General features: G+C 41.2%; 1 long non-coding RNA gene across 3 annotated transcripts in view; it reads right to left on the bottom strand.

The window, feature by feature from the left end:
• Positions 1–3,082: 3,082 nt before the first annotated feature.
• Positions 3,083–9,650, bottom strand: part of LOC142430318 (uncharacterized) — a 69,047-nt gene continuing 62,479 nt past the window's right edge. Inside the window, exon 8 of one of the 3 annotated variants that reach the window (XR_012780633.1) lies at positions 3,083–7,665. This is a non-coding gene — a long non-coding RNA (uncharacterized LOC142430318). The remainder of the gene's footprint in view (positions 7,666–9,650) is intronic. The other 2 variants (XR_012780634.1, XR_012780632.1) reach the window with 2 other exon arrangements.

The following is a 9,650-nucleotide window of genomic DNA, read 5'->3' as shown; positions in this document are numbered from 1 at the left end:
GATGACGTGCAAACTTGAGCTTGTGCCCTTTCTGCGACTTTTTCCAAGTGGAGTGAACTTAAATAGCATTTGTCCTTTTGTGCTTGACTAACTTCACTAAGCATGTCTTCCAGATCCTTCCACGACTTGAAGTGTTTCAATGCTGCTTTTTAGGGATTCATATTATTTGTGTGTTTACATCAGAGTTGTTTTTTAATGTATCCACTTTTCTCTTGATGGGAATTTAGGCTGTTTCCAGCTTCGTGCTATTGTGAACTGTGCTGCAATGATCATGGGGGAACACATGTCTGTTCGTCATCTCTTTCTTATTTCTTTGGGGTATATGCCCAGTAATGGTATTGGTGAGTCAGATGGTAGTTCAATTTCCATGTTTTAGGTATCACCATAATGCCTTCTATAGTGGCTGTACATATTTACATGACTACTAGCAGTTGTACAAAAGTCCTTATCCCACCAGACCCTGTCCACCCTTTATTGTTCTGTTATGTTTTGTTTTTAAATTGGGATACATTACTGGGCTTTAGTTGGTATCACATTGTTGTTTTGATTTCCAATTCCTGAATGACTACAGACCTAGAACATTTCCACATGTGTTTATTAGCCATTTATCTATCATCTTGTATGAATTGTTTGTTCAGGTCTTTAGCCCATCTTATCAAAAGTTTTTTTCTTGCTATAACCTTGTAAAATTCTGTGGATCTTAATCATTAGTCTTTTATATGATGTGTCATTACTAAATATCCTTTTCCAGTCTGTGGGCTCTCTTTTTACTCTTTTATTAAATAAACTCTATTGATTTACACAAGTGTTTTCTTTTTCATAGGTCCCATTCATCTATGTTACCTTCTATGGAGTATGTTTCTTTTGTTAATTCTGCCAACCTATGTATTCCCTGGACTAATGATCCCGCTAGCTCTGGATTTTACATGTAGGTGTTTAATCCACCTGGAGTTATTTTAGTACATAGAATGAGATATTTCATTTCATTCTTCTGCAGGTGGTTATCCAGATTTTCCAGCACCATTTATTGAGGAGGGCACCTGCTTCCCATTTAATGTCTTTTGGGCCAATGTAAAAATCAATTGTATGTGGATGTTTTTATTGTTGGGTTTTCTGTCCTGATTCATTGACCTGAGAATATTGGTCTTTTAAAATAAATTTATATGCTGTTGGATTCTATTGACCAGGGCTTTGTTGAGGATTTGGGCATCTATATTCATGAGAGATACCAGTCTGTATTTCCAGAGGTTATTGTGGTTTGGGGCAAGGGAGGAGTATAACCAATCCACTACAGTCCCTTATGTACCCTGTGAATTATTTTTAGAAGAGTGCACTTTTATTGTGCTTATAACAGTGGTTTCCTAAACAAGCTCAGAATTATCCGCTGTTTATGCGTGGTCCTGGGGTGTCAATATTCTATTACAATGAATGGCCCAGGGAGGAGTGTACATTCAGAAGTGGATCAGGCTACAGTCTGGGCACCAGTTCTGAAAGGTTCCTGGCCTGTGCAGGACAAGTGCCGGAAACCTGGAAATACCAGGTCCTATTTCTACTAGCACGGTGAGGCATTTTGTGATTCCTTTCTCAAAGCAATATAGAAACACCTCCACCGACACCTAGCCCTGCTCCTGGCAGATTCCAAGCACTCCTGTTTCCCCAGTGCTGAGACTCTCTCCACGTGGCCTGATCTAATCATCTGCAGGAAGGAGCTGGGCATAGCTAGGGATTATCACCAGTGGGAGCTCTCCTCCCTCTGCAGACCTTGTGGTTCACCATCAAGCCTCCAGTTGTCTCTGCAGGCTTCTGTGGGATGATCCTGAAGTATCAACAGTTCGGCCGGGAGTTGCCACAGCACCTGCAAGGGAAGCAAAGTACAGGAAGGTGCTGTGAACTCCGACGGCATGATTGAGAGCACAGCTGTGCTCTCTGTGGATAAACCAATTTAAAGGACACCTGGTATTATATCCCAGGCCCCAACCCAGCTACCTACCTGTAAATTTGGCAATCCCACAGCAGTGAGCTGTTCACAGGGCCGATCCAACACTTAGCTTTCCTTTTAAATATATTTTTTCACTTGCTTTTCTTCAATTTAAAGGTAGATGTACAAAAATAGCCTTATTCTTCCTTCCAATAGTATCCCCTCTATTGTAATGTAAGGTCAACTTAACAGCATGAATCTGTTAAACCATTGTCTGCGGTCCCCAGCAAAAGCACAGTTTACCAACAAACACTGCATGCAACAGTACTTTGCACACACAGAGAAAGATGGAGCTGGCTCATCAGTAACGGGTCTCACTACCCCCAGCCAGCAGTCTCACTTTGCGGCCAGTGCAGGGATGTTGTTTTGTAAGCATCCTTCGTTTGAGCTGCTAAAAGAACAGTGTTCCCTCCTCACCAGCAAAGATGACAAAATAGGGCTGTGCTATGAGGGAGAATCTACTGGAAGGCAGGGAGTTAGTTTTGTCGTCGTCATTTGTATTCCTTGTAATATATTTAACAATCAGTTTGGGGAATGTTAGCATGTGTTCAACCAAAGGTAGAAGGGGCAGGCTGTAGGACACCAGACCTAAAGAGTATGTTTGAACACAGAAGCCCCTGGAAAGGCAGTTATCCAGCAAGGTCACCACATCCCAGGAGCCAGACTGACATAATTGATCCTAAACACAACTGGTTCAGTCCTGGACTCCAGGGAAGGACAGAAGAGTACACTTGGACTGCCTTCTTCCTCAACTTGCAATTCCTTTTGGGTTCACCTCAGATGTATTTTGCAATTGGGGGTAATTCTCTTAAGTTTTGTTATGTGTCTTTCTATTTAACAGTATACGAACCCAGAATTGATAAATGTATAGAGGCAGCAAGACAAACAAGGATTTCTTGGAGATACAGTGGGGCAATGGGTGGGGTAAAAGGGAGCCGATATTAAAAAGTTCAAGAAAGATGTTTTCCTCCTGCTTGATGTGATGGAACTGTGGGATGATATGATAACTGTGTTACTATGGGTAGACTAGAGAAACAAATTCATAGACACGTCCTTGAGAAATAGCTTTATATACAAGAGAACTCAAATATCAAGAAAACATCCCAGCCCAGTCCAGATCAATTCCTTAAGTCCAATCTTAGACCACATGTCCGATACGTATTTTTAAAGTCTTCTTCAGACTCACAAAACACATGCAATGATGCCAAATGCAGCAAGAGCACAGGCCAGTGGGTGGGAAGTCTTCTGGATCTGGTGGCATTGTAAGCATCTCAGCGCTCGCATGGGTCCACGTGATTTCTCCAGCTGAGAGCACTCACATAGTTCCACATGTCTTGTCAGCTGCAATGTCTCCCAGGAAGTCAACAGAAAGAGACAGAGAGAGACAGACTCCTACATTCAAGGAGGAATGAAGGAGTTCCCAGAATCCTCAGGAGGCCACTCCAACACAGAGGCCACATTGGCTATGATCTGATTAACTGGCTAGACTCCACCCCTTCACTCTTAATCCTGTGAAATTGACAAATGATTATATGACGACCACAGCTAACTATAAGATGGTTTGGGCAAAAAACAAATAATCAAATAAAATAATAAACATAGACTATTTCATTATGAAATTTTTTATTGTAAATTCAGTTATTGGTTTATATCACAATCCCTTTCCTGTTCAATATTTTAAAGTTTTTGAAATATTGTACTGGCAAGAATTTCTGTCCGTTTGCAGCTATGTGTGCAAAACTTTCTGTCATGTATTGGAACATATTTTTCTCATGAAACATGCAACAAAATACTATTTGCAACATTCTTCTCAGGTGTAGTTCAGTGGCATTAGAGTATTGTTTTCAACAATTAAAAACATCTGCAAAATTTCCCATCAAACATAACAGAAAACCACCCCCAAAATAATTCTGACTAGAAACTTTCCCCTTAACATCAAATAATTAACTAAAACGTTCCAGTTTCAATTATTTTGAATAGAAGCCTGATTTAAATACTTCCCCGTTCCTCTGTAAAGAAGGCAGCCTAAATCCTGTAGAATATCTTTGTCTTTGAGCCAGATTTTCTTTACCAGTATTTTTTGTGGCGTATATCTCAATATCAAAATCTGTATAAAGAGCTATGTCTGTAGATCATACTTCCTTTCACTGTATCCAGCTCACAGTGTTTGCAACTTGTAGCACTCTCTACCTCTAAAGCTTTTCCCACTGAGGGACCAGAGGTAAAAATAACCTCAGGGAGAAAGTTGACTTGCAGGGGTGCTTAGGCCCCACAGGAGCCTGGATACAGACTGCAGTTAGAGCTGCTGTGCTGACCACTATGGTAGCTCCAGTGCCCGTGTTTGGAAATCTGCAGAGACAACTCCAGGTAACACTCCTGACCAACAATCTGAATGCTTATGACCAGAGAAAATGTTACTGTGTGCCCCACAGAAGTTGGAAGACTGTGTAAGCCCAGGAAACACCTCTCCTGTATGTGATGGGTTGCTGTCAGCAGGGGGCTCAGAATACCCATCACCCACAGAGGGTACTAATCCATGGGAAGAAATATGACCTTCTTAAGACTTCTGTGGGTTCCTGTTTCCCCACAAATAACTTTGTTGGTAGGAAACACTTTTTTTCCAATATTAAACATGGACTATAACGCAGTATATTTTATCCTTTCCCAAATATTCTGAAATGTTATAGGGGAAAGGTGTTTTAGGGAGACATATACTTGTTTCCCTACGTGGTCAAAGGAATGAAAAGATTCAGGTAGGCCTAGTCTTGATTCCATTGCATGGTAAGCATAGAGATTGTCTTTAATTTCACCAGATCATCTGTGTACTTCTGATGGTAATAGATGTAAAGCTACATTAAACTTAAAATCTGCACAGATGTCCGCATGATTGGTAGAGTGAAGACCTCAAAGAGAGGGCTGTGTTCTCTCAAGGACTCCACCAGCATCACTTTTCTAGTGTGAGTCCCAGAGGCAGGGGCCCCATTCAGCCCTTTCCACCTTTACATACCATGCACCTCCCACACGCAAATGCCTGACAAGAACCCAAATAAAACCACAACATGCAAGGACTTAAATTCATAATCCTTCTCACCTGGAGAGCATTTTCTGGGTGTCACGAATCTTATCCACATGAACATGAAGCATGTGTGGGTTTTCCTCTTTCTGGCAACTCAGGGTGGTGAGTGGTTCAGGGAGTCAGACATGAAGTCTGGGAGTGAAGAATCGGGGCACATGACTCACTGGGTTTCTCTCTATCCCCAGCTGTATAGGCCCAGGTGCAGGTACCAGAGTCAGGCCCTGGACTAGTGAGGCCCTCACAGACCCTATCTCTCACTTGTGCGGTCTCTAGATTGTCTTTAACCAGCTATCATGTGACCTGGGTCCACCGGGCTCCAGGAAAGGATCTGGAGTGGATTGGGATAATATGGGAGAATGGGGGGCACAAAGTATAATCTAGCTCTCCAGTACTGAGTCAGCATCACCAGGGATACATCCCAGAACCAGGTTAATTTAAAACTGAGCTCTGTGAATCCTGACGTCATGGCCATGTATTACTGTGCAAGTTACACAGTGATGGGAACTCAGTGTGAGCCCAGACACAAACTCAGTTTCAGCAGAGACAAGGGAATGAAGGCAGTGAGGCTTTCCTCTCAGAAGCTGTGGTTTCCCCACCTTGTCAGCACTTCTCCAGGGACTACCGTGTATAGTCTAGGGAACCTTCATGCATCTGAGGAAGAACATGCACTCTGTGGAAGTCTGGAAGGTCATCTGTCGCCAAAATGGTGGGCCATGTCAGTAGAGGGACAGCAACACAGAACACGGGTACCCATATGGTAAGTCACAACTGTCCGTTCACACACTTGGCCCAGGCCAAACTCCAGCACCTCTTCCTTTGTTTTGAAAGCTTTGTTACACTAACTCCAATGAAAGTTTTTCTTGTTGAAAATTTCTCATGATTAACGAGATCTGATGCCCACATATAAGATGTTCCACATTTAATTCATGCAAAGGGCTTTTTTCCTTTTGTCAAATCTCTGATGTGCTGTAAGGCATTGTGTCTGGCTGAAAGCTTTTCCACATTCATCACATATATGGGGTTTCTCTCCAGTATGAGTTCACTGATGAACAGTAAGAGAAGCCATCCAGATAAAGGCTTTTCCACATTCATGACATACATGGGGTTTCTCCCGAGTGTGAATTAGCTGATGAACAGTGAGAGAAATCTTCTGGATAAAGCCTTTGCCACATATATAGGGTTTTACTCCTGTGAATTTTTATATGAGTTTTGAGATTTCCTTTACGAATGAAGCTTTTGCCACATTCACTACATTTATGTGGTTTCTCTCCACTATGAGTTTGCTGATTAATAGTGAGAGCAGTCTTCTGGATAAAGCCTTTTCCACATTCACCACATACATGGGGGTTTTCTCCAGTATGAGTTCGCTGATGAACAGTAACTTTACTCTTTCTGATAAAAGCTTTTCCACATTGACTACACACATGGGGTTTCTCTCCAGTATGAGTTAGCTGATGAACAGTGAGAGCATGCTTCCGAATAAAGGCTTTTCCACAATCACCACATACATGGGGTTTCTCTCCAGTATGAGTTCGCTGATGAACAGTGAGAGCATGCTTCCGAATAAAGGCTTTTCCACAATCACCACATACATGGGGTTTCTCTCCAGTATGAGTTCGCTGATGAACAGTGAGAGCATGCTTCCGAATAAAGGCTTTTCCACATTCACCACATACATGGGGTTTCTCTCCAGTATGGGTTCACTGATGAACGGTGAGAACATTCTTCGTGAGAAAGGTTTTTCCACATTGACCACATACATAGGATTTCTCACCAGTATGAGTTCGCTGATAAACAGTAAATTTACTCTTCTGGCTAAAGCCTTTGCCATATTCACCACATACATGGGGTTTCTCTCCAGTATGAGTTCGCTGATGAACAGTGAGAAGAGTCTTCCTGATAAAGGCTTTTCCATATTCACCACATATGTGGGGTTTCTCTCCAGTATGAGTTTGCTGATGAGCAGTGAGATCACTCTTCCTAGTGAAGCCTTTCCCACATTCACTGCATACATAGGACATTCCTGCCACATGAGGTTCCTGATGTCCCTTGCAATGTGTGAAAATTTTTCCCACATTGCAAGCATTTACCTAGCTTTTGTCCTTCATGACTTTTTTGATAATGTTCATTGAGTTTGAACATTTTCTTGAATATTTGCCCACACTGACTGCATTTGTAGGTCTTATCTAGTATACCAATAATCTGGTGTTCATAGAACACAGAGTCTTCAATGAAGGTTGTTCCACATTTATCGCCTGTGTGTAGTTTCTCAATTTCATCAGACTCCTGATGCTGAATGCACTGTGACTTCATGAACCTGGGTGGTTCACACTCAGGGAATTTCATTTCAGTATTAAATTGCTCTTGTTCACTGTGGAGAAAAGTTTTCTCATCTTCTGTATTTTGTTGCTTCTGTTCTGATTTAATTCCAGAATGATTAAATCTGATTTTACATTTTTTTCATGTAATCCAAACATCTCATAAGTTTCCTTTGGAGGAAAATTATTTTTATGCTGAGAATATGTATTACATTTGTAGCACCATTCCATTCTGTCAATGCATCTTTCACATTGCAAGTGCTCAAGCAAATGATCATCATCTTTCTGGATTTCTATAAAAGAACACAACATTGACTCTTTTAAATATCTTGGTTTTCAATGGACCCCATAAAATACACATTGATATAAAGTAGATCTTTAGTGACAACCCTCTTTTATGACTATAAATAAAACACTATGCTTAATGTTTATTGCCCATTGGACGAAATACAATCATGTAAACAATTCAAATGATAAAAATAGTTACTATAGAAATCAGGTTGGATATGAAAGTGATAAATGGACACAGGTTTGATATTTGCTTAAAGAGGTACATGAATACATACAACAAACATAACAGAAGGAAGACATGAGACCAATAGACCACAGGAGTGATATGACTTGCTAATTCCATTTGGTAGAGGTTAAATGTATTCATTTAATCAATCTTTACTGAAAGACAACTAAGTGCTAGATAAAGTTGGGAATGCGAAACATGGCGAATGTTCTACTTGGGAGAAAACCATTTTTACAGGTATATATGAAAGGGATTATGGTACAGAAACACATTCCTTATGTTTGTGGAGCCTGTATTTTAGCTCACAGCACTCCTCTTACAGTGCTGTCCTGTGGTGGCGTGCAGGTTGCTGTGATGCCAGAAGCACTGCCACCCAGTGTTTCAAATACAAGCAGGACCACCCATGGTACACAGGTCTTAGTGGATTCTCCAGAAATAGGGACTGGGAGGAAGATCTGGTGATCGACTTCTGGAACATGAACCCCTCAGGTTTAATGGCAATGAAATAACACTGAACAAGTACTAAATCCTCAAAGTACAGTCAACCATAATGATGTAGATGGAGGAAAAGCTTTGGGGACCTTCAGTGCTTGACATGGCATGACTGAAAATGAGAAAAAATAGCTGCTAATATCCTCTAGTAAATGGAAAATGGCATACATGCAATATTATCATGAAAAATTGCAAGTTGTCAAAACAAAATGGAATGGTAAAAATTGATAGTGTATGCATTATTCAACTTTCATAGACTGGTACTGGCTATTTTTAATTAGATAATCAAGTGGTTTATAAGGCTGAGATCGACAAATTCAAGAAGATTGGCATCATATTCATTATCCAAAAGCACACTGCAATATCTTCCCTGATGTATAATTTTGTCAGTGGTAGGCTAATATTCATATGCCTGCAAGCAAGACCAGTTAGTACAAGTGTTATTCAGTTTTGTGCACCAATTAAAGCAAACATAGAAGCATTCACAAAGTTGGAGAAGAGTCCCAGTCACATACTCTTAGTTAAATATCATCGCCACACTATCCTTTCATTGTAGTGCCACCTTAATGATACCTCATACAAGCGCATGGCTAATTACTATCTGCCAGCAGCTTTAACGACAAGAGCAGACATGTTGTTGTTATTGTTCTCCCCGCTCAGGAGACAATTACTCCACTCCACCTACCCTCAGCACTGGTCTTAAGTTGCTCATCCAATTATTTCAGGGATCCCGAGGCTAAAGATCCTGCCTACCTTGTTAGGTAGCTAGGTGTCTGCCTGTGTTTGTGTGGGAGGCAGGGGAGCTGCATGCCCTGAGATTATATAAATTGGTGAAAGAATGCAAAGCCTTTTTATTTCTGCCCTTCAATTACACACCAGTCCTTTAGGACCCATCCAGTGGGCATTTGAGAAAGAGATAATTGATTCCTTAAGTGACAGCAACAAAGGGAACCTGATTGCTTTCAAAGCTAGGCATCTTTCAGCTGAGAAGCAAGAAGTCAGGCACCTGTAGCAGCTGTATACTAACATCTTCCTGGAGGGCAGTTGGGGGGAAATCTCTGTCTGGAGATTGCTCATTAGCAGTTCTAGCTTTGGGACTTGTGGGGGTTTTCTTCCAACACTAGAACTGGTCTTCCAAGCCCTGTGGTCAGGAGTACAGATATAAGGTGCTGCTCACACTTTCATCCAGGTTCTGTTTACCACCACAATAATGAAATTGAGGGGAGAAGGGATAAAGGAGAGCTGATATCAAGGAATTAAAGAAGAAAA

This window comes from Tenrec ecaudatus, chromosome 17, assembly GCF_050624435.1.
Source record: "Tenrec ecaudatus isolate mTenEca1 chromosome 17, mTenEca1.hap1, whole genome shotgun sequence".
NCBI classification, from domain to species: domain Eukaryota; kingdom Metazoa; phylum Chordata; class Mammalia; order Afrosoricida; family Tenrecidae; genus Tenrec; species Tenrec ecaudatus.
Note: the sequence above shows the minus strand (reverse complement) of the source record. Positions and strands in the feature narration are given on the sequence as shown.